The following is a 26,906-nucleotide window of genomic DNA, read 5'->3' as shown; positions in this document are numbered from 1 at the left end:
TCACTTTCCCATGGCTACAGTGCACAGAGGCTGCCCCATCAAGAGTCTTCCATCCATCACTGCCCCATCTGCAGGCTTCACTCCTCTACCTGCCTGACTTCTGTAGCCATTTGATTTGCAACCCCTTACTAGACAGAGCTTTATAGGTAGAGATTTTGACCCAAAAAGTGCTCAAGATCTGCTTAAACACAAAGTTGAACATCTTTACTCTTTCTCTTCAGTCCCAACCCTCCCTCGAAAAATTTCTTACTTACTAAACTACTTACTTGATGCTTGGGCTGTACAACCCTTACTACCTGGATTAAAACTCTAACTCTCCTTGTTATAAATTGTGATCTTCAGCAAGTTATTACATTCTGCACTTCCACTGCCACATCTATAAATGGGGATGCCACCAGTAACTACTTCCCTGGGCTGTGAGAATTGTTGTTCATTAAGCGCTCTGTAATGTTGCTTACTAACACTGTCACCTGCTGGACTGAAGCCCACTGAGGGTAAGGACCAAGTCTTCATCAGCTCTGCATCCCCACAGCCCCAGTGTGATGCAGAACTAGTAGATGCTGGGATCACTTTACCATCATGGACAAGAACAGTGAAAGGACAGACCACCTTTACGTGTCACTGGGTCTCTGAGATCTCAAGCAACCAAAACAAAGCTGCTTTACTAAAAATTTGCTATTTTTTAAATTATTATGAATTAAGAGCAATACAGCCACCTCCATGGATTTTAAGTGTCTTACATTCACTAGGACTAAGGATTGGTTAAATTGTTTTCACTTCTATGTTACTGAAAATAATTCATGTTTCTCTCTATCTAATTTTCAACCTCAAATCCAGCTGACAATTCCTTTGCTTTGAGCCTTGAATAATTTTATTTGCTTTCTTGAAATGTCTATGTAAGGAGAGAGTGAAGAGTCATGAAAGCATGTACAACTCTCAAACTTCAGGGCTCTGTTCCTGACAATCCTCTGCCTAGGGAATGTCAAAGCAGCTTAAAATATCACTGTGCTTCATGCTTCAACAAATTGTCACTGCACTTGAGAAAGCATGAGTCAAAATGAACATACTTGTTGCTTCCCACGTATCTGGGTGAGGGAGAAGCAAACCTATTTATCAAAGTTTCCTTGAACAGGCTTCTACAATAAGGTTTGACCCAAAGAGTTCAAATTCCAAATTCAAAAAAGATTTCTTAACATCTTATTTCCTCAGCTATGTATATAAGTGCAAGTCAGGTCCCCAAACACAAGGATTCCATTTTAATTCAACAGATAAGCTAAAGGGAAAGAAAAATCTTGAATTTCTTCAGGGTAATAAACATTTCCTATCATGGTACGTCTAGCACTTGCACGTGAGCACAAGCATTTGGGACAGAAAAGCATTCAGGAAATCATGAAATGAACTGTACTTAACCCATGAGTTTAGATGATCAGTCTGTGATGGTACCAAGTTTCACACTATTATTTTCAAGTAAATTCAACAGAGGCAATTCTGCTATGGACTGAAACAAACACAATCACAGAAGATAAGCTCTTGGAGCCTGTTCGAAGTTGGAGTCATTAAAATTTTGAAGAAATAAGTCAAAAATGCAATTGCACATCCTATAACATGATGCAAGTATATAAAGACTATGAAGTGTGAGCCTGTGAAAGATTAACCTGGAAAAGGCCTCAACATGATTTACTCTACTTAATTGTCCAACTAAATGTGTCACCGTTTTAAGGAACTATAACATTATTCTTTCCCTGGACACACAAATCCTCTTTCCCTATATCAGCCCTTATAAAGAAGAGAAAGAAAGGGCATCAGCTGGTGTACATGCTCCTCTGAAGCACTGTGTGTCTGCAGGAGTGCTTCCATCTTACACAGAATTCACGGGACATCACAGTGAGGCCTCGTTCTCAACTGCTGATGCTCCACTTCTAAATTGCCAATTCACTGCCAGACAAGAAGCTGCCTAGACAAGAAGCGAAGGCAGTCAAGACCCATCTCGGATTTTATAATTGTTCTTATCTGCTGTGGTAGTTTTACTTATCTGCTGTGGTAACACTGCAGGACAGAGAACACCTCACACTAAATTCCTCCTTTATTCTCCTAATGAAGAAAAAGGAAAACATCAAACAGAAAATGTTAGGCAGCTCAGACTTTGGGAGAATACCAAGCTTTCACTTCACCAGACAGCATCAGTTAAATCTGATCTAAACATTTTAAAGTGATTTTAGCTTTTTGTTTCCTAGATCAAACCTCTAGGATGGCTAACAAGAAGAAGTCCAAGGGGTATGGCCATGGATGATTAAAGCAAGACGACAGGCATAGCTCACATCAATCAAACAGGAAAGCAGACACTACGCAAGCAAAGGATAGGCTGATAGTCCTCAACTCAGGCTGCATGCTGGTATCAAACCCATGCTTGGGAAGCTTCTGGTTTAACTGGTCTGGGGAGGGGTGGCTGAATATTTTTTTTAAAGCTCACCCAAGTGATGCTAACTCACACTGCGTGAAACTACTTGAAAAAAAAATAAGCCACTAGTGAAGGTGATCATGTGGTCAAGCGTAGAAATTTTAGAGCAGACAAAATAATTCGTTGACTTTGATAAAACTATAAATCCATTAACTGCCTGGGCCTGATACGAGCGAGTGTGCAAACACCCAGACAGGAAGCCATGTCCTCTGCCTGTTCTGGCACCAGAGTTTTAAAGTCATTCTGGATTCACCCAGTTTGGATGTCCATAAAATTGAGAAATTCTTTAAGTAGGGATGTCATAGACTATGACAAATCTCACACCTTGAATTTTATGATATGCAGTTTATCATATATATTTCACTTAGATGGGAAGATTTATATACACAGTGAACACAAATACACACACACTTAAATAATACATGGTATGATTGCAATGTTGGGCCCAGTCCCCCTCACCAAGGAGCTGCCTGGGCCAAGATAAACACCTCTGCCTGCTCTTTTCTAGCTCTCGGGAGCTTGGACTGTATACTGACTGCAGAGTGCTGAGGGCCTCGGGGGCAGATCATTTCATTCCCTTTTATGTCTCCAGCCGCTTACCGCCTGCTAGGCACACAGGTGCTCAATGCTTGTTTGTCAGATGAATATTCCTTGAGCACAAATGAGCTCCCTGGCAATACCTAATTTGAATGAAGTCTTCCACTGTAAGCTGGTAAGGCTGAGCAAATAAAAAGAGCTAAGAAGACAATGAGTCAGCAGTGAGGGGATGTTTATCCTCCAGGGTCAGAAACAAAAGTACTTGTGAGATGATACCTCTGTCCCTGCCTTGAACTAAGCCAAACTCCACCGCAGGCTGACCAACTTCTGGGGACAACTGACCTAGAGGAGTCGGGTGACCTCTTCCTCAGGAGGCGTTGGAAAGCGGGCGCGAGAGAACATCTCTCCATTCTCAGCCCGAATGAGAGTTAGCCTGTCTGCTCTCAGTACTGCTCCTGGAGACCAGGACTCCATAGACGCGAGGCCTCCTGCCCACAGCGACCTTCCTTTACCCACTAAAGAGAGAGGATTTGAATGCACTTTGCAGGAGATTTAAGGTGAAGTGTTCTTGACAGCACATCAACTTCCAGAATAAGCAGAGGATTTCTTTTAACCACCCTGCAGTTAGCTCAAACATAAAAAACAAAAGGAGTGATTCAGTCCTAGAAATCCTTTGTTAATCCAACAAGAAGTGCTTTCATTCTGGTGCAGGTGTTTCCTACCTTCCTCACTACATTTTCCCAAAAAAAGGAAGAATAAAGAAGAAAATAGGACAATCAACTGTCTTTTTACTGTTGTTTGTAATCCTTCCTTTGCAAATCAGTAATATTTAAGTTATTTTTACACAACTAGGTCTGTATGGGACCAGCCCCCATGTATGACTCGTCAAGTCTCACCTAGAAGGTAAGATCCACCATTTTGTGAGTCATCAGACCTGCCACCCTCCTGCAGGTGGGGGTGAAAGAGATAAGGCTGCTGGTGGCCTCTACAGCAGAACATACTACAGAACACTTGGAAATAGAGAAGCAAAAACTGCACAAAAAAGTTCTGGCTAAACTGTACCAAACCAGAGACAGTTTCGTATGCTTCATCATAACCTAGCCACTTGGTATTGACTTCAACTGTGACCCACCACTGATTCCCAAAAAAACAATAGAGTTCAGGCAACAGCAATCAAACTGACACTCCACTGACAGGGTTTTCAAGGTAAATAAGCTAAAGAAATGTCCCTGCATGTGATGCAGCATCTTCGGGAGCAAAGGACCAATCAGGTACACGACCGCTTCTGAAGGACCGAGTGGGCTGAAGCAGCCTGTAAGCAGCCAAGCTTCAGGGCAGGAGAGAGGCAGGACTGACCAGGCTTGTTTAGATAGTGCACGGAGAACAAATTCAGAGGTTACTGCAAGCAACTAAAAAAAACTTGGGAGCCCTGCAGCCCCATTTCAAGTCATGGTCCCATGAATTAAGACCATTTCTGTCTCCGGCTGTCCTGATCTCAGGGACAGGTGCTGGGTGCCAAGAGCATCCTGCCTTGAGTCCAGAGGACAACATCAACGATGTCCAACTGTCATTCTTCAGTCTTTTCCTCTTTTAAGTCATATCATCCAATAAACAGAGATCTTCATTTTTTAGCACTTTATATAACAAATGCCAAATTGGTTTTCAAAAGCAGGGAAAAACGGTCTGCAAAGTAAGAGTTGGGTTTCATCAAGTTAAACCAAAGGCTTTCCGCAATGCCCTTAAAATGATGAGGTCTCAGCTCGCCATGTGTGAAATGATCTGTAAGATCCTCAGCTCAAAAATCCAACTCATGACCCCCAGGCTTGACCGTTTCTCTTTCATAACCGCTAGAACTATGACAGAATCAAATCCTCTACAGGAAGATGAAGTCTTCCCACAATGAGGCTCTCTCCCCCAAAGACCATATGCCGACTTCTGAAGGGCGGATTCAACCAGTCACCAAAGGAACTGCACCACTCACAACGACCTGAGTAAACTACCTCTACTTCTACTCAAGCATCCTAGAGGACCTGAAAACTAACAACGCCATTTAACTACTCACTGGCTTCCTCTACTATCCCCAAATATTAAAAAAAAAAAAAAAAAATTAATTACTGTCATGATTTATTTTAATCCATAACTTCTTTTCTGAAGCCTACGTGGGAAAAAGATTTGATTTCTGTAACAACTACAAAAGATACTTTGCAAGGGGTAAAAGTAAGTATTATCCACATAGCCATTAGACAAAATAACCACACTCATGAACCTAGAGAACATACACACACACACGGAGTTAAAACCAGCATTTAATCCTTTAAAGAAAAACTGCCAAAGAGGGAAACCTGAGCCATTAATTACACTTGACTATTTCATGGAAAGCAGCAAGCTGCTTCTAAGTCTAAAAATATCCTCTGAACATTAAGCCCTGTGTTTATTTCTTCCACCTTTCGCCCATTTTGCTACACGTGCATATTTCCTTTGGTAAGAGATCAGTTCAGATTAGGAATAATAGACCACCTAAGACAACATGAGCCTCAACGACCAAAAAGAAACGAACCTATGCATGAGACACACACCATCCCCAACAGGGCCTGGGCTATCGGCTGAAGATGCGAAGCAGTGCGAGAAAGCTGCAGACACGAGCACATACACAAGGCATCCACAGAAAAGCTTGGTGTACATGTATACGACGGCTACAAAATGCTGAGGGACATGTTGATGAGGGGAAAACAATCACAATGGTTATTGCAGAGCTAATGAAAAAGAAAAAATTGCAGAAAAAAATTTATAGAGATCTGTTAGCTGCTGCGGCTCCAACAATACATGACAATCTCCATGTCCTAAACTCTGAACCTTAAATCCATGTGGCATTTTCACCTGCACAGACAATTTATCCCTTTCTTCCCTCTGCTCTGCCTTCCAATGACCCCCAGCCTAAGACAATGGGTAAGGAGTTTTTTAAAAATCCCAAATGTGGGGCTGGCCCTGTGATGTAGTGGTTAAGTTCAGCATGCTCTGCTTCAGCAGCCCGGGGTTTGTGGGTTCAGATCCCAAGAATGGACCTACACCACTCATCAGCCAAGTTGAGGCAGTGACTCACATACAAAATGGAGGAAGGTGTCACAAATGTTAGCTCAGGATGAATCTTCCTCACAAAAAAAAAAAAAAAATCCAAATGTGTCTCCACACTGTGGATTATCAAGAAACCAATCTTTAAAGTCATTCCCCACAAAATCCAAAATAGAGGGACATACTCATTGAACCAGACAGAGTGTTAAGTATCAAATACTGCTTGCAATTCTGAAATCAGCAAACCCCTACTAACTAAAAAACAGATACCCTACACTAGGATAGAAGTAGTGTTCTATAGCTATATTATTAGCAAAATTATGCAGCTAGATTATCCCTGTCTACAGTATGGGCAGGGCTGCTACATAACTAATTCTTTATTACACTCTTCTCTGAAGATCTGACCAAGAAAAGATCAGAATCAAGACCAGCTGTGCTGTTCAATATCATGTCTGAGGGAGGTGCATGCGTGTGTGTAGGCATTTATTTGAAATTCTCCCTTCAAGATTATACTCCTGTTTTTAACACTGGTGGTTTTTTTCCCTCTCCTTTGTCTTAGTTACTCTGTCTTTTAAGGCTAAAGAACATAGGACATTTAATTAAAAACAGAAGAGTTTAAGAACAGCGAGGCTTACAAGGCTGTGTTTCTACTAAACATTGATCCAGTTCACCCAGGCAGGCTCTGTGCTGTAGGATACACTCCAGTACTCATGCAATTTTAATGAAAATGCTTCTGAACCCATTTCCTTTTTTGTGTTTGACCTTCTGTTCGGTACCCTGAATATTCAAACAGCCCTCTACGATGGCTAGGAAGGTCAAAGTGGAAATAGCATTTATAGGAGCCAAAATAAATGATATAAAAGTTGAAATACAAAAGGATTAAAAAAAAGTCTCAATTTTTTACTTTATAAGCTAGAAAACTGTTCAGGTTACAAAAAAATAATATTTATTCTCATATCCTGGATAGTTTTCTTATTATCAAAAGGTATATGCTCAATGTTTGTATTTTTTTAGAAAAAGAAATATCCAAAAAAATTTAAGAAAAAGAAAACTTTCAAAAACTCACATCTAGAGATAATTATTAACATTGTGAGCCTTGTTCCAAATCTCCATCCAGCCACATATTTGGACATGGCCCATGGCCACAATTTTACATCTAGGTTCATGCTACACACGCCTTGCTAAAATCTGCCCCCACCCTCAGCATATCAAGGAAAGGTGTCCATGTGAACAGATGCAGATTACATCATTCTTAAGGGCTACATACAACTCCATTGTACGCCTGTATTAATATTTCACTACCATTAACAGAGTGATGAATTAACATATGTCTCTGCACATCTCCAATTTTCCAACTTGTGATAAATCCCAAGAAGTGCCTTAATCAAAGTGAATCTACGTATCGTCACACATTGCCTAACTGGCTCCCACACAGGAGTAAGCCTTGGCCCACACCCTTGCCCCCACACCCTTGCCCCCACACCCTTGCCCAAGCTGGCTTGTCCATTTTATTTTTTAGTTGTAGCATGCATATCTTAATTTCATTCATCATTTCAATCATGTTTAGGATGCTTTTGCTGCTCAAAAGTTCTTCATTCTTATGTAGCAAAAATTACTGAAAAAATTCTACAGTCTCTGCATCTTATCAATCACGTTCAGGAAGTATTTCTCCAGCTCAAGAGAATTCATATCTTCCTTTTATACTTTACATTCTTTTACCTTCATGCTCTCCAACTGCCTAGAATTTATTTTAATATAAGAAGTGATAAAGGATCCAGTTTTATTTTATTTTCCAAATGGATAGATAACTATCTAAATATCATTTACTGAATAGTCCAATCTTTTCTCCACTGATTTGAAATGCTGCCTTTATCACATACCAAATCACCACAATATACCTGTACTACTTACTACTGGACCTTCTATTCTGTTTTATTGAAATGAATTATTAAATGATCGATTTAAAGTCTATTCAAGCATCCAAAGGATAGACTGCCGGTGTAAAATTCTGCCTCCACATTAACTAATGGCTGTGCTCCTTTAGATAAGGCACTGAACCTCTCTGTGCCTTAGTTTCCTCATCAGTAAAATGGATATTACAGCACCTACCCCATAGGGTTTTTATAGGGTTGACCTAAATGGTAAGCACTATATAAATGTTACTTATCTTTACCATCATCCTCAAAAGTAAGCCAAGAGAGATGTGACCCCTGCCTTCAGGAATTTAGAGACCAATGAAGGAGACGATTAACCAAACGGCCACAAAATTAATGCACAATGACGAACCACAGTGATAAGGTTCTGGGGAACCTCATTCAATCCAGCAGGTCAGAGAAGGAGCTTCCCAGAAGTAACATCTGAATTAAGGGCTAAAGGATGAGCAGGAGTGAAGGAGCCCCAGGGTGATGGGAGGGTGGGCACTTGATCCAGCCACATGGGCCTGACGGCACAGCCCCACATCTGCCTGTTCTGGGGACGCTCCTGCGTGCCGTCCCCTCAGGTGGGAACCTCACAAAGGGCTGGTTTCTTCTCACCTTCAACTCAGTTTAAATTTACATCCTCAGAGAGAGACTCCATGATCACCCACTTCTGAAAAGCCAGAGATATGGTCTCTGGTAAGAAAGATAATGATGTAAATCATATCACACAATCTTACTTGTTCAACAGAAGATATTCCAGCCGGAGACATTCCAAGACCCTAGTAGCTTTAGGAGGACACAAGGAGGCGTTCTTTAGCCTCAAGGCTGTCCTTTCTGAATAAAATATGCAAGTGTCTGTCAAATCATCATCTGCTCTTTTTTAGGTGCAAATAATAGTACCTTTCTCACATCTGGACTTCTCTCTGCTGGTTAGGCTTCCCCACTGTACCTGATAAACAACTATTAGTCCTTCCACATGCTGGAGAGAATGTGGTCTCTCTCCACAACACGACATCAGACATGGCCTCCTGTCATGGCACCCTAGCGTTTCTTTGATGCACTGTGACAATGTCTAATTATATATTTGCATGATTACTACTGATCTGTCTCCCAGTTCCAGGAGGGCAGGAACGAGTGTTTTATTCACCTTTCTACACTCAGAACATAGCACAGAGCCTGGCAGGTAATCGATTTAAAACATACTGTTTGTAAGACAGATGATGGCCAGAGCACACTGGGGGAGAAAAACACACTAAATCAGGGTGGACAGGCAAGGGTCAGATCAGGCAGCCCTTGCAGTTCACTATTGAGGATTTTTGCCATTGCACCCAGAAACCACTGAAAGGTTTTAAGCACACAAGCAGCAAGGACATATTCAGGTTTTGAAATTATTACTCTGGCTAAAACGTGACCTGACTAGTGGCAGGAGGGAATGCTGGGAGACAGAGAGATGGTCAGAGGCTGGACTAGGATGGCGAGGTGGAGAGAGGTGAGCAGTGGACTATCTGAGGAACTTCCTCAGCATTTCAAAACTGACATCATGACAAGTGCCAATATTTCATAGGCATAGATTTGGAATCAGAAAAATAAATTCTACATGAGTAGTAACCTCAGTAGAAAATGTGAGATTGTACCATGCAGAGACAAGTCATTGTAATCAGGGAAGCTGTAAAGTCAAAATGGGAGTGTAAACTGAAATAAAGTTTATTCCCCACAGAGGAGTCCAGTTCTGAGCCATTTCACTCACATGAGGGACATTAATCATCAACCATGGGAAGACAGCTCCTGTGTATTAAATATACTGAACGTACAAACAATGTGAAATCAAGTCACAAAGCATAGTGCCTCCCTGCCTTTGCACTGCCATATGTGTAACTCAACAGCACCATGGTTCATTACTCTTAAGAAAACCAGTAGATAATATATTGTAAATCTTCTTTCCCATAATGTTACCAAAAACAGATCTTTGAATGCTTACTCCTCAATCCTCATAACATTTCTGAAACATATTTTTAAGTTCTTTCAAATGTGAGAAGGGAATGAGTTTCTGTATCTGTGAATGGGCTTTTTAGGCAGGGGCAGGCCATCTACAGCCATGCCTCTTGAGGCATTTTGGGAATGTCATAAGGCATCCCTACCAGGCTTGTACATTGCTTCTCTCTCCTCCCATCCCTCACAGCTGCCATAAGCACATCCGGCACTGCTGGTGGTAGTTTAGACACAACAAGCCTGCTGACCAGCAAGAAGAATGGACAAGAAGTTTGGGCCAGACTCTCATACTTCCATCCCTTCTGCAGAAACTCCAAGCAAGGTACTTGGCCTCCATTTTCCATGTCAAATGGTTCGGTACCAATCAAGATAGCTTCTCTCTAGAGAGGTGCTGGAGGAGTAAAATAAGCACACACACAGTATAAAATGTTAAGGTGTCACTCCACACTCATCAACAGAGAGAAAAGAGCTTCCTACTTGAGACAAATGTTAGAGAAGCAAGTGTCTGAGTAGTTACTACTTAAAGAGTCAAATCATGATGATCTCATTATTTGACTTAAGTAAAGAATTTGTTCATTCTATGAAGCCAACATTACCCTGATACCAAAACCAGACAAGGACAAGACAAAGAAGGAAAATTACAGGCCAATATCACTGATGAACACAGATGCAGAAATCCTCAACAAAATATTGGCAAACTGAATACAGCGATACATTAAAAGGGTCATACACCATGATCAAGTGGGATTTATTCCAGGGACAGAGGGATGGTTCAAGATCCGCAGATCAATCGATGTGATACATCACATTAACAAAACAAAGAATGAGAATCACATGATCATCTCAATAGATGCAAAGAAAGCATTTGACAAGATCCAACATCCATTTATGATAAAAACTCTCAAGAAAATGGGTATAGAAGGAAAGTACCTCAACATAATAAAAGCCATATATGACAAACCCAACAGCCAACATCATACTTAATGGTGAAAAACTGAAAGCCATCCCTCTGAAAACAGGAAGAAGACAAGGGTGCCCACTCTCACCACTCCTATTCAACATAGTACTGGAGGTATTGGCTGGAACAATTAGGCAAGAAAAAGAAATAAAAGGAATCCAAATTGGAAATGAAGAAGTGAAACTTTTGCTACTTGCAGATGACATGATTCTATATGTAGAAAACCCTAAAGAATCCACTAGAAAACTATCAGAAATAATCAACAAATACAGCAAGGTTGCAGGGTACCAAAATCAATTTTTAAAAATCAGTTGCATTTCTATACACTAACAATTAACTAGCAGAAAGAAATCCAGAATATAATCCCATTTATAACCATAAGAAAAAGAAACATCTAGGAATAAACTTAACCAAAGAGGTGAAAGACCTGTACACTGAAAACTACAAGTCATTACTGAAAGAAATTGAAGACAACATAAAGAAATGGAAAGATGATTCTCCATGCTCATGGGTCAGAAGAATAAACATAGCTAAAATGTTCATACTACCTAAAGCAATCTACAGATTAATGCAATCCCAATCAAAATCCCAATGACATTCTTCACAGAAATAGAACAAAGAATCCTAAAATGTATATGGAACAAAAAAAGACCCTGAATAGCCAAAGCAATCCTGGGAAAAAAGAACAAAGCTGGAGGCATCACAACCCTGACTTCAAAATATACTACAAAGCTACAGTAATCAAAACAGCATGGTATTGGCACAAAAAGAGACATATAGATCAATGGAACAGAATTGAAACCCCAGAAATAAAACCACACATCTATGGACAGTTAATCTTCAACAAAGGAGCCAAGACCATACAATGGAGAAAGGAAAGTCTCTTCAATAAATGATACTGGGAAAACTGGACGGCCACATGCAAAAGAAGGAAAGTAGACCATTATCTTGCACCATATACAAAAATTAACTCAAAATAGATTAAAGACTTGAATGTAACACCTGAAACCATAAAACTCCTAGAAGAAAATATAGGCAGTACACTATCTGACATTGGTCTTAGCATCAGCAGCATCTTTTCCAAAACCATGTCTATTCAGGCAAGGTAAACAAAAGAAAAAGTTAACAAACGGGACTACAGTAGACTAAAAAGCTTCTGCAAGGCAAAGGAAACCAGAAACAAAACGAAAAGACAACCCACTAACTGGGAGAAAATATTTTCAAATCATATATCCAACAAGAGGTTGATCTCCAAAATATATAAAGAATTCATACAATTCAACAACAACAAAAAAACATGATTACAAAATAGGCAGAGAATATGAACACTTTTCCAAAGAAGATATACAGATGGCCAACAGACACATGAGACGACGTTCAACAACACTAATTGTTAGGGAAATGCAAATCAAAACTACAATCAGATTTCATCTTACACCAGTCAGAACAGCTATAATTACCAAGACAAAAGACAACAAATGTTGGAGAGGATATAGAGAAAAGGGAATGCTCATACACTGCTGGTGGGAATGCAAACTAGTGCAACCACTATGGAAAACAGTATGGAGATTTCTCAAAAAATTAAAAATAGAAATACCATACGATCCAGCTATCCCACTAAATACTTTGGTATTTATCCAAAGAACTTGAAATCAATGATCCAAAGAGATTTATGCACCCCTATGTTCATTGTAGCATTATTCACAATAGCCAAGATGTGGAAGCAACTCAAGTGCCCACAACAGATGAATGGATAAAGAAGATGTGATATATATACACACACACACATATGTATACACATACACACACACACACACACACACACAATGGAATACTACTCAGCCATAAAAAAGAGAAAATCGTCCCATTTGCAACAACATGATATGATGTTAAGCGAAATAAGCCAGACGAAGACAAATACTGCATGATTTCACTCATATGTGGAAGACAACAAATACATGGATAAAGAGAACAGACTAGTGGTCACCCAAGGGTAAGGGGCTTGGGCATAGGTGAAAGGGGTGAAGAGGCACATATACATGGTGACAGACAAAAAGTAGACTACTGGGGGTAAGCACAATGAAATATATTCACAAACTGACAAATAATAACATACACCTGAAATTACATGTTATAAACCAGCATGATCTCAATAAAATTAATGAGGGAAAAAAGAAAAAGAACTTGTATTTGGCAGGGGGATTATTCAAAAGACCCTAACACTTGTTTCAAAACATAAGTAACAGCTCCACTTAAAGAAACACATTTCAAAACCAAACTTTAAGAACTTTTGAAGGAGAAATATTATTTATTTGATGTATGGGTAATCTATAACAAATCTTTTTTCTGAGCTTTTTTTTTTAAACGAAGGAGAGAAAAAAAGGAAAGAGGAAGAGAGGGAGAGGAGGAGGGAGACAGGCAGGAGGATGTACTAATCAATTAAGTTTGTGAAACTGTACATAACCATACCCTGCTGTAAGAATCCTGAGTATTTCATGAGGATTAGGCTCTGGAAAGTCCTGCAGTGTGGAAACATGCTTAACTTTGTTTAATCTAATGATTTCTCAAACTTACTTGGTCCCGGCATGTATCTTCCCCCACGTTCTATCTACTAATAGAAGACATTGTGGACAGCAGTCCCGAAAGCTGAGGAGTGGTTCTGAGTCAAGTTTTTAATAGGAATGTCTGTGCCCCTCCTCAGACCCAATTCAGACTCTAAGTGGTGGGAACCAAGTGTGCCCCACAGCCCAGTTCTGGAACCACTGCATCAGCTTAAGCGGTTTTAAACAATTTGCAGAGATGCTAGGCCAGGGTCAGAATCACTACTAAACGAAGCATGAGGCAAAAGGAAAGCATCCTCCAAATTTTAATGTAAGAAAAGTAGAGTGATTTAATTTACAAAAACAGAACTGCACGCCCTTTTTCCAGTCCATGGGTACTGTACTAATCAAGACTTTAGGACAACATTCCACTCAGGAACAAGAGGAGATTAACGTACTGATACGAACAAGAATCTATTTGCATAAAGAGAGTTTTTAAATCAAAAAATTATTGAGTAGCCTATTAAAGCATATTTTAATAACCTGAATAAAATAACTTACAAACCAAACAGACTCACACCTCACTTTCCACTGGTAATGCCCAATTATTGAGAGAAGTGCCCCACAAACCCCTTCTGCTCTTGAGAGCCACCCTAAGAAGGACAGTGCAGAATGTACACATAACAAAGTTCCATTATGATACATCTACCTTAATTCAAAAATCACTCTTTTATAGTGATATTTTTAAATGTTGAAATCTAAAAAAACTTAGGGCCAAAATGTGAAGTTTTGCAGCAAATAAAAGCATCGGTTTAGCAAATGCTTCCACCAGATTACAATGCAGGGAGACAAATTTCTGAGGCAGAGTCTTCAACACTGTTTCTCAATTTACAAGTTAATCGGCTCCAGAAATTTAAAGAGATTCCGCAGAGGCTGGAAAAACAAGCTTTCCTCCAGAAATGACTTCACAGCCTATTTGTCTCAGAGCTCGAAGCACTTTTCATTGATGCCATTAAACAGTGCCAGGCCCCAGAGAAAGCCAAACCATCCATAAAGGCACACTTGTGCCCAACCAGCAGCCACCCTCAGTGCTCTGGTTGATCCTGCCAGACACGTCCTCTCTGGGAGGAAGCTGAGAGTGGCCTGCCCATCTCATTACCAAGGCTGTGTTTTATGGTAGTGGTTCTTCCATTTTGTTCTATTTTGTTTGGGGTGGAGAGAACAGGGTATTATTTTTCCATTCACAGCTTCCTAAACTTTGCATTTTCTGTCCCCCAAATAGAAGCCCACAAGAGGCTACTGATAGTATTCTGCATTCATGCTCAAAGGGAATCACTGGGAATATCTCCTATCTTCTTAGGGTATCTCCATCTCACTTCATTCTTCGTTGCTGGCATGGCATTGCCTACAAGCCTTTTACAGAGAAGCTAAAAAGTGATAGATGCCCATAATTTCCTGCTACAAGGGCTGGAGAACGAAGCTGAACATTTTGCACCAAGTTACTGAGAACATCTTGCAGAAGCTCTCTTCTATACCATCAGTACATTTCCTAGCTGCCCTCCTTCCCTTTATGCAAAACACAGAATCACAGCCATGACCCTGTCTTTGCTAAGAATAAGACTAGGGAGCTGGGATTTAAAAAAATATTTAAAACAAACGCCAGCAAAAGCCACTAGCAACCTTCTGATTTGTGATGCCTTTACATTTCTTAGAGAAACAAGAAAAGCAGCTGTGTACTCAGAAGAAACCCAAGCAGCACAATTTAATTCAGGGCTCTATGGAGGGCGAGGCAGGTGTTCTAACAGCCTTAATGCTAAATGCCTAATGGAGCAAACCCGCATTGATTGATAGTTCCAGAACTTGGCTGAAAATTGGGTTTGCACCCAATCCCAGTGATGACTTGTAAGATTCTTCTATCCCTTGTTTTCAATTTAACCTCAGGAAGTAGGGATTGGAATAAAAGGTAACGATGATGGAGTGGAAAGAAAATTTAGTGCTAGATACACCTAATTACAAAAGATGAGGCAGAAAATGTGGAAACACAAACTGCTCGTCCATAAGCCCACTGACCAGGAAAACTCATTGTTTAAACGTCAATTTTAAAAATAATCTTTTAGCAATATAGTGCAGTGCTTGGCATATAAATTCTCAGTGTACTTTAGCTACTATTATAGCTCTTTTTTTCCAACATCAGGCCTAATGCATATCTGCTTTATGGCCTGCTTTCTTCACTTAGCAATAATCATGACTATTCCCCTACACCAATAAACACTGCCCTATGGATAAAATGGCTACAGACACTCCATAATGTGGACACACCATGATTTACTTCCCTATGCCCTATCATTTGACATTTAGGTTCTTTCCAATTTTTCACTACAATAACTATTAAAGTGAACTGTGTACACAAGTTGTACATGCTTATACATTTATCTTCTGTGGACAGATTCCTAAAAACAGAATTACAAGGAAGAGCACTGCTGATCTGCAGGAGTGTTACAACAGTTTACACTCCCACCATCAAATGAGAGCCATGGTCTTGCACCACTGCTAACTCAGAATGCTACCATCCTTCCAATCTATGCCGATCTAAACAATGAAAAATGGCTCAGATTGCTGTCTGATGTCCATGATTCTTATATTTGTATCTTGGCCACTTGTAGTTCTTTCATATATTGCCTTTCCATATTCTTTTTTAATTTTTCTATTAAGGTGTTCATTTTTATCTTACTGATTATTAAATGCTTTTAGATATTTCTTCGTTTGACATTTAAGGCAGGAATAGGACTCATACTTGAGAATTATTGGCAGTTATCAGCTCTGTAACTAGCTGGTCTGGATTAAAATCCTGGCTCTGCCACTGAAGCTGCATAACCTTGGGCAACTTACTTAACCTCTCTGTGCTTCAGTTTCCTCATGTGTACAATGGGGATAATAATGTCCTTAATAGAGTCATTACGGGTAGTTAAAATAGTGCCTAGCCATGCTAGCCATTTTTACAATTAAGGAAGTTTATTTTAAATTTACAAACTTACAATTTTATGAGGGCTTGTTTTAATTTAACTTCTCAATTAACTCTTAAGAATATGTGATGTATTCTTAAGCAGAAATAAACAAACTTTAAAATGTATGCACAAGATAACCCCAAAATATAAATATGAATAAACAGAAAAGAAACAGGAAGGAGAGATTCAGTCAACAAACATCTATTGGACGCCCACTGAGTCAGGCCTTGGAGACATAATGAAGGACAGAACAGAGTCCTTTTCTTTTTTTTGTTTGTTTGTTTTGTTTTTTGTGGGTTTTTTTAAGGAAGATTAACCCTGAGCTAACATCTGCTGCCAAACCTCCTCTTTTTGCTGAGGAAGACTGGCCCTGAGGTAACATCTGCTGCCAAACCTCCTCTTTTTGCTGAGGAAGACTGGCCGTGAGCTAACATCCATGCCCATCTCCCTCTACTTTATATGTGGGACGCCTACCACAGTATGGTTTGCCAAGTGGTGCCAGGTCCGCACCCGGGATCCGAACTGGCGAACCCCGGGCCGCCAAAGCAGAACGTGCGTGCTTAACCGCTGTGACACCAGGCCGGCCCCTAGAGTCCCTTTCTTTATACTCACCCTGGAGAATACCAACGAGGAAATAGGTGCTTACAGTACAGTGGCCAAGCCCTATACTTAAGGGAAATAATAGGAAAGTTGCCTATATGGGCAACTTTGATTGCACATGGAAAAGCATTTAACCCACACCAAATGAGGGAAGGGTAAATCTCCTAAGAAATTATTAAGCTGAGACCTTGAAGAGTAGTAGTGATTAGTCAAGTACACAGTGGAAGAGAGGGAAGGGGAATTTCCATAAAGAGGAAAGCATGGTGCAAGGGCTCAAAGGCTGGTAAGTGTGTGTGATACAAAGGAAAGAGGTAAAAGATAATCACACATATAAGAATTGTGAGAGTTGAGATTAGGTCTGTACACGAGGGTCAGAACACTCTCCAAACTCCTTAACAGGACTCATAAGGGCTTTATACTGGGAGCCATAGGAGCCACTGAAGAGTTTTGAGCAGAGGAGCAACACTGGATTTGCTCTTTACGGAGACGACTATCGCTACACTTAGACATGAATCAGAGGGGAACAAGACCAGAAATATAAAACGTCAGAACCGAAACTCACACCCAAGACCCTAATACCTCAGCAGAGAAACTTAGGAATTCGGAGAGGGGTTTGAAAATCAAGCGACCAGTGACTTGTGTGGGGTCTCACAGGGCCTCAGCACGGGAAAACTTGGAAGAGATCTGAAGTCCTGGGCTCCTAGTGATCATGTTCTATACAGCCTAATGACCTGTGGTCTTTCAACATTTTCTGAAGGATTTCAAGAGCTTCTCTTGAATTGCATCTCTGCCTCCCTTCCAAACATTAGGCACAGAACAGATGACTCAATGCTGCTTTAAACAAATGATCTTCTCTTTTATGATACATAATCAAATCCCCTTTGGGGGGCAGAAAATGCCTTGATGGTCAGGAAATGGCTGACCATCTATACAGTCAAATTGTTGGAGGGGGCAAGTTTTGAAAAATACAGTTGGTGCTGACTTGTGTCCTCAATAACACTGATTCCCTCAATGAGGGTCATTCGCTTTATTCTTCTTTCAATCATTCTGATTTAGTGAAGGAAAAAGTCTCAGTGTATTGTTAGACCCTCTACTGCTTGTCTAACACTTGTTAATCTCCTGTTTTAACAAAAGCAGAATAAATCTCAAGCTCACAGATTTACTTAAGCAAGAGTATAGGACTTAATGTTTTTGTGTGTGATAATTTCCGACACCTCTATTTATGATAAATGATAGTGGTTTTTCCATTTATGAAAGTGATACAATGATTCATTTTTAAAGTCAGTAATTTAAAGATGAATTCAGATGCCCGAAAGTCATGAAGATAAAATCAAATGACAAATTTGGGAAACAGTCAAATTATTCCACCATAACTACATGCAAAGAGTCTACAGAAGTTGACTGCCTAAATTCACCTGAATCATTCATGGCAGCAATCAGCAGTGACATCAGATATCAAGAATTGAGATGTTATAAAGAGCAAGCCAATACATATCACATGATATCAGCATAACCCATTGCCTCATAGAAGTACAGTAACAGTCATAACATTTAGACAAATGCACTGAGATTTTATGATAAGCTTTCCATTTAGGACACATCCTTTCATAGAAGGTGGTTTACGTGAAAATGGATCAAAATGCTTTAAATGTATACATCTTGAGACACAGAAAGTAGCTGAAAGAATTTGTAAGAAATGAATTATATGGATCTAAATGATCACAAAATACTTGTTAAACAATTTAAACTTCATCAGCAATGATAAGCTTTCCCTGTTGGAGCTAGGAAAAAGGAGTTTTCCATGTCTACATCAAGAAATGGGTGATGAGCACTATAAGCATCTCTCTGGAAAATTTGGTTTCAGGTGAAGGTAACAACCAAAAAAGCAGGGAAAATCTCAAGATTTTAGATCTGTGAGTTTGAAAGGGACCAAAGATGCCCAGAGGGTAATAGATGAGATGAATAGAAGAGAGCTGAACGGAAAACAATTTTATGTTTGCTAAACTTAATTAAAAAGTATAACAGGAGACAGGACTTAAGTACAAGGCTGAGCATAAGCAGCAGAATGCGGGGGGCTGGCCCAGTGGCATAGTGGTTAAGTTCACACACTCTGCTTTGTGGCCTGGGGTTCACAGGTTCAGATCCCAGGCGCAGACCTGGCACCGCTTGTCAAGCCACACTGTGGCAGCATCCCACATACAAAACAGAGGAAGAGTGGCACAGACGTTACCTCAGTGATAATCTCCCTCAAGCAAAAAGAGGAAGATTGGCAACAGATGTTACCTTAGGGTCAATCTTCCTCAAAAAAATAATAATAAAATTTTTTTTAAAAGGAAGCAGAATAGAATCTCTGGATGATAGGATATTAACTTTGATGAGTAAAACCTTGACGATGGTATTGATGAGGAATATCTCCAGAAAGCACTTCCTTCAGTCAGTCTACAAACATGACGGAGGATAGCCACAGCAGAAGGTCTGGAGGTCCCTCTTGCCCAGAAGTAGCCACTTAAGCAGTTTAATGAATAATATAAATATGGCCAGCAAATCACTGTACACGTTTTCACTCAACAATAAAGAAGCACACCAGGGTAAGCTTCAGGTCAGTGCATCACTCAGACACAGAACCATGCCTGACTATTCTCTCCCCAACCAAGCTGCTCAACTGACTCCAAGTCCTTACAGGACATCTCAAGGCGCCAGACCTCATCTTTTCCAAAACATGTCCGGCACTGTCCACCAGCTGCAACCCGAAACCCACTCAGAGCTAAGGATCCACAAACCACATCAAAGAGCATGGAGTTAACACATCCCAGACAAACACCACCAAGTGTGCTACACACATCTGCAACCCTCAACAACTTAATGAACAACTTCAAATTACCATGTAACTGTCGGATGTGCCCATATTAGATAAGATCATTTCACTGTGTCTGTGTTGGCACTTGCCTTCCACAAGCACAGAAACAGATGTACAGAGAACAGTCAAGCACTCTACTCTCACTGGTAAAAATCCCTGGTGCCTTGCTGGAGACTAATAATTCAAGAATCTCTTCATAGTTCCAGTCTCTCCACTTGAAGATTAATGAAGCTGTCAATGTACTACCAGCGCACCAAGCTAAGAGGCTGCTCAGGAAGTAGTTAATGGCCTCACTGTTTAAAATTGATAAGGAACCCCAAAAAGAAACTTGTGTTTCACTAGGGGAAAAAAATACATAATATCAAAAAACCCAAACATTGTAGGAAAAAAACTGTAAAATAGAAAATATATTCAAAAAGACATATGGAACACTGAACCTAATAAGAAAAGATTAATTGAGCAAACTAGACTTAAAATTTATACAGGTGTATGTATATATGTGTATATACACATACACACAGTCATAAACACACATACAAATGAATGTGTTATAGACACAGGGTGGAACAGACTTCTAGCTTCTTACCAACACCCACTTCTACATCCTGGGTACTTGCTAGACTACAGTTCCCAGCCTCCTTCATTCTTCCCTCACACTTAGGCGTACCATGGTTTGGCCATGTTACAAGTTCCAGCCAAATGAACATAAACAGAAGCCAATGCTCCTTCTATTAGTTTTCTGTTGTTGCATAACAAATTACCACAAATTCAGCAGCTTAAAACAATAGCCACATATTAGCTTACAGTTCTACAGGTCAAAAGTCTGGGCCAGCTTGACTGGGTTCTCTGCTCAGAGTCTCCCAAGGCCAAAATCAAGATGTCAGCTACACTGGGCTTCTATCTGCAGGCTCTGGGGAAGACTTCCCTTACATTCAGGTTGTTGACAGAATCCAGTTCTTTAAGGCTGTGAGTCTAAGGTCCTCACTTCTGTGTCAGTTGTCATCCCAGAGCTGCTCTCTGCTCCCAGAGGCTGAGTGCATTCCATCTCACCCGGCCCTTCTATCTTTAAACAGCAACAGCATGTCTAGTCCACCTCACACTTCCAATCCTTCTGACTTCCCCTTCCACGACCAGCCAGAGAAAATTCTCTGCTTGTAAAGGGCTCATGTGACTAGATTAATCCCAACAATATAAGCTCCCTTTAGCCATATGAAGTAACAATCCCGGGAGTGACATCTTGATAGTGACAGGTTGACCCACACTCAAAGGGGAGGGGACTACACAAGAGGGAAGGTCATTGAGGGTCTTAGCATTCTGCCTGCCACATTCCTCTTCCAAGCCTGGCCCATGAAATATCTCCCATGTTTGTTCCAACATACTGTTTCCCTTTGGCAATCTTGAAAACCATGTGTTAAAGATGGCAGAACCCCAGTCATCCTGGATCTCTGAAGCAAATAACAGGAAATAAGAATGAAACAAGCTTTGAGCAACAAAGACCCATTAAGACTTCTTGGTTAAACACAAGCATTAGGCCCTCTTGCAAAATTCAGATTAATACACCCGAACCTACTGGTTGAAAACTAGATCTAAAAAAGAACTTCCGTTGTGGTAACTGGCAAATGGAACTAGCAGGAAGAAAACAGATGAGAACTTTTATAAGTTTCAGAAGGAATTTTATTGCCCAAATCAGCCATGAGCCATGAGTAGTTAAAAGCCTGTGACTGTAAAATGACCCCCAAATTTAAATAAACAGGAAGCTACCTAAAGAAGCTGTGCAGCTCCCCACGAGGCCACAATCCCTGCCACCCTCTTTAGATTTGACCAAAGGGAAGAAAGAACAAAAGAGTTCTTCCCAGGTTGCAGAACCAGGATAAAACCAAGGAACTGCCTCTACTGTAGGGGTTGGGGACTTCACAATGCTTACCCAGAAGGTGGCATCACTATTATGGACAATGACTGCCATGACTCCCACTCTTCCCTTTCCCAAATGGGAGTGTTCACTGTGGAGGATATGTTTTTGTACATTAAAAAGCATAAGCAGACTATTCGTATGTGCCTAACAGACACTGTACTTCGATACTGAGACGCCCTTTAGCATTACCAAACTGCTCCAATTAGGATCCACGGGGGAAGCTCAGCTTGAATTATAGGGAAGATATTTATATTTCTTTCAGATATCATAATTCAGAATAGGCCACAAAATATTGCCTAGTGCTTTCAGAGACCTAAGCATCTAAGCAAACCTGCTAGAAGCCAGGTGGTTTCAAGAACTATACACAGCTTCTCCATAGTCATCCATACCGGACACAATTTGACCTGGGATGGGAGACAGGGACTAAAGAGGGGGAGGTTAGAGCAAAGCAACCAGAACATCACATTCTGAATTCAGAAGTCATACTAGATGTAAAAGCTTCATAAACAGTAAAATGATTTCCTGAAGCATCAGACGCAGTTGATGATTTAGTACCACCTGAAAATATTTTGTTGATAGTCTTCAGGAACACTTGAGAGGGTCTCACAATCATGACATTTTAATAATGACATCTTAATAGGTATAGCTATAGCTCTCTTCTTAGTCTTTATTATTCATTATAGACCACATAAATCACTCTCAGACATTTGGACTCCAAAGTGATTGGGCAAACAGACAAAATCTAAACCAAAAAAATTCAGAAAGGTTGTACTGTGAAATTTTAAACTTCATATTTTGTCTCCTGCTGCCTCAATATCCCCAGACACACAAACGGTGAGCACCCCACCTGGTGACCAAGGGCACCAGTGTGAAAAGGTGTGCCTCCACACAAGTTGCTTTCTCTGCCCGCCCCGGACCATGACCTGGTAACATTCAAACACATCAAGGAAATTCCCTTGCGCCTTTTTTTGCATACTCCACCTTGACCCCAGGATCCGCGTGTTCTCCTGGCTCCCCGCCTGCTTGGTTAAGCCTGTTCCCTTGGTGCTCCTCCCATGTGGCCCCCTCTTGGTGAGCAGTGACTCCGTTTCTCGAAGACCTATGAGTACAATAAACTTTGTTTTCCTGCACCTCTATTTGTTCTCTCTTGTGGCCACACCCCACTGGTCATCACATAAAATACAGAACAAGGATACAGAGAATTCAAAGAACAGAAAGGGAGAAAAAGAGAAGTCAAGGAAAGCCCTAGTATCTTGCCCATCTGGCCTCGACTTCTGAAGGACTGCTCATCCCCAGGAAGCTCCCACTACTTTCAACCCTGGAGCTGGTCTTGCACTCCACCTCGCCAATTCTCATTATTCTCTTAACAACGGGTCTTGCGCTTCTCTCTCACTTCCTGAAGCTACCCACGCTAGAGAAAGCCCTAGTGTTGCCTGATGCCCTGGGAATCTGTACGCAGCACAAGAGGCTTGAAAGAATGGAATCTGCTCTGCAAGCTTCCTCCCCCAACATTAAGCTCCTCCCCTGCCAATGACATTTCTCCTCAAAATAGTCACCATTTTCCCCAACTAAGTCATCCCTTTTTCATAAGTATTGCTAATTAATTTGGGAGGTACTTTAAAATTTTCTAAGTCAATTGAAACCAAAATTCATATAAACTCAATTTAAAACATTAAAGAATCACTATGGGGAAAAAACCTTGCAAAAATATAACCACATCAACAATAAAAACTTTAATCAAGAAGAATCTCAGTCTTAGGGGAATTATTTTCAGTTGCCACTTTCGTTTCAAACACCCCATCGGTCCATTTGCCAAGGTCATTGGTAAGTTAGAGCTCATTAACAACTTTGTTCTTTTTTATGTGGTTCAAGTTATCCTTATTATGCAAACATCATCTTATTCAATTCTGACACTTCCGGAAAGGTTGTTTTTCTTTTTTTGTGTGTGAAGAAGAACTGCCCTGAGCTAACATCTGTGCCAGTGTTCCTCTATTCTGTTATGTGGGTTGCCACCACAGCATGGCCACTGACAAGTGGTGTAGACCGGCACCCAGGAACTGATCCCGGGCCACAGAAGCTAAGCTAACTAAACTTAACCACCAGGCCACAGGGCCAGCCCCCGGAGAGGCTTTTTATATTTGACCACCCCTAAAGTTGGTTCAGAGAAGGCTGCATTTTGATCATACATTCTAAAGCCCAGTAATAGAATGGATTGAGAGACTGTTATTGTAAGAACCACTTCATTCTCTCCTAATGACATGATCAGTTTCTTACAAGGCATTTTTACTATAGGGGGCAGGTGGGATAGAGATTAAGAATCTCTTTAAGAAGCTGGTGATAGGCCAAGGACCTTCTCCCTCCGAAAAACGCACACATAAAATGTGGCACACAATTTTAGAAAATATAAAGGCCCTCTGCAGCCTATTATGGACCCCAGGCTAAGACTCTGACAAAGAGTGCAGGTATGGGAAGCCCGCATCAACCAGTACACTACACTGGAGGTCTACAAGGCAGCAGAGACTTTACTGCTTAGAGCAGGCAGTTAAGGAACTGAGAGCCTCACTCGGATAAAGTCACAACTAATAAAATATTTAATTAAATACCTTAACAAGTTTTAAGTCTCACGACATCAACAAATGCATAAACAGATTTATGTAACATTCTCCAGAGCAAAGCATCTATATAAAACACAACATTTTAAATGCGATGAGAGCATGAAGAAATTACCTAAAACAGAAAGGCATAAAATACCAATGTAATTAAATTTTTCCAGTTGAAGAATCTGTGTGACAATAATTACATACTATACATAATTACAGACTATATCATAACACACAACCTAATCAAATATGAGTTTTATCATTTAAAAAAAATCAGAAGATATAGTCTATAATTGGTATATATCCTAACCAAACTCATTGAAAAAAGAAAACATATCTCATTTAATGCAACAGAAAATTATTATTTACAGACTGAATTGTCCTTTTAAATGTTGAATCAAATACAATACTTTAATGAATCCTTTTACACAATAAGGACTGTTATGGGTTGACTTTTGCCCTCCTAAAATTCATATGTTGAAGTTCTATCCCCCAGTACCTCAGAATGTGACTTTATTTGGAAATAGGGTCATTGCCGATATAATTAGTTAAGATGAGGTCATACTGGAATAGGGTGGGACGCCACCAATCCAGTACGACTGGTGTCCATAGATAAAAGGAAATGTGGACACAGACAGACAGGGAGAATACTGTGTGAACATGAAGGCAGAGATCAGAGTGACGTGTCTACAAACCAAGAAAGGCCTCAGACTGAAAACAAACCACCAGAATCTAGGAGAGAGGCCTGGAACAGATCCTTGCCTCATGCCTTCAGAGGGAGCATGGCCCCACTGACACCTTGACCGCAGACTTCAAGTCTCCAGAAATACGTGACAATAAATTTCTGTTGTTTAAGGCACTCATTTTGTGATACTTTTTTACAGCAACTCTACCAAACTAATAGTGACCTAAGAAATTTTACTCTGTAACAAACGTTCACGCTACTATAAAGCAAGGGATGTCCACATCAAATGCTTGATAGAGTGAAAAAAAAAAATGGGTAGATTTTGTAAGAACAGCATGTTAACTGGAACCAGGAGCTATTTTTACCTAATCTTCTGCCAGTTTAAACCAAGTGAAAAGAAGTGACATTACTCTTGCCAAAATGAAATCCCAATATGAATAAAATTTACTAAAAGTAGAGTAATACATGCTGATTTGCCCTATTTTACAGTAAAAAAAGAAGGATATTTATTCTAAATGCATGGTACATTATATCTTTATGAGCAATTAATAAGAGTACATTAAAGTAAAAAGATGATCAATTTTTACTATTTTGATATATTCGCAAGCTGAAAGGATTTTTCCCCTCTAATAAGATTTATTTGGCAAAGCATTTTTTTAAGCCTCCAGATAGCAAAGATGTTGAAAATAACTGTCAGCAACAAGGTAGACATAATCAGTTCTAAACCAAAAGAACAGTTGTGACATATCTAATCAGAGATTTCAAATCGGTAGTAAACACTAAAGGTATACTGCTTTATTAACACAAATATCATCCCTCACAAATACAAGCAAAAAACTCAATTTCATAGAAAGAGAAATGTTTGCCTGAAGAGGGGCCTTCCACTTATAAACTCAGTCTATTTAATCTAGCATATCCATTCTCAAAAGGAAATAATTCTAAGTCCAAAGCTTCCTCTACAGATAAGACCAGGTTCATAGAGGTGCACGGGGAAAAATGGCTTAAAAAGTAGGACACGGCGGGGCTGGCCCTGTGGCCGAGTGGTTAAGTTCGCACGCTCTGCTGCAGGCGGCCCAGTGTTTCGTTGGTTCAAATCCTGGGCTTGGACATGGCACTGCTCATCAAACCACGCTGAGGCAGTGTCCCACATGCCACAACTAGAAGGATCCACAGCAAAGAATATACAACTACGTACTGTACTAGGGGGCTTTGGGGGAAAAGCAAAAAAATAAAATCTTTAAAAAACAATTAAAAAAAAAAAGTAGGACATGGGGGCCGGCCGCCCAGCGGTTAAGGTCATATGTTCCGCTTTAGTGGCCCAGGGTTCACCAGTTCAGATCCCGGGTGTGGACCTACACACGGCTTATTAAGCCATGCTGTGGTAGGTGTCCCACACATAAAATAGAGGAAGACGGGCATGAATGTTAGCTCAGGGCCAATCTTCCTCAGCAAAAAAGAGAAGGACTGGCAGCAGATGTTAGCTCAAGGCTAATCTTCCTTAAAAAAAAAAAAAAAAGTAGGACATGGCTTTTTCCCCTACATACAAACAAACATTAGCACTGGCTTTACACACCCTTCAAAATACACGTACAGGCACAGGAAGAATAACCTTTGCCTTGGGCTTTCTAAGACTGAGCTACCGTAACTTACAGATAAGAAGAGATTGTGTGTTGCTTCACCTTTAAAATAAAAAGCTTTTCAGTAAAAAGAAGAAAATGACGCAGTGATTCCGCATCTGGCTTTGGTGTGATAAATACTAATCTCATCTTAACAGAGG

The 26,906-nt window shown here is 40.3% G+C and overlaps 1 protein-coding gene across 4 annotated transcripts in view; it reads right to left on the bottom strand.

The window, feature by feature from the left end:
- Positions 1 to 26,906, bottom strand: part of SH3GL2 (SH3 domain containing GRB2 like 2, endophilin A1) — a 196,885-nt gene that overhangs the window by 167,289 nt on the left and 2,690 nt on the right. The window contains exon 1 of one of the 4 annotated variants that reach the window (XM_070589749.1): positions 20,863 to 21,101. The exons of 2 other annotated variants lie outside the window; for them this stretch is intronic. The gene's annotated coding sequence lies outside the window, so the exon portion shown is untranslated. Of the gene's footprint in view, positions 1 to 20,862; positions 21,102 to 26,906 lie in introns of those variants that run through there. One more of the 4 variants, XM_070589750.1, reaches the window with a different exon arrangement.

The sequence above is a fragment of the Equus przewalskii genome, chromosome 22, assembly GCF_037783145.1.
Source record: "Equus przewalskii isolate Varuska chromosome 22, EquPr2, whole genome shotgun sequence".
Lineage (NCBI taxonomy): Eukaryota > Metazoa > Chordata > Mammalia > Perissodactyla > Equidae > Equus > Equus przewalskii.
This window is presented reverse-complemented; position numbering and strand designations above follow the sequence as displayed.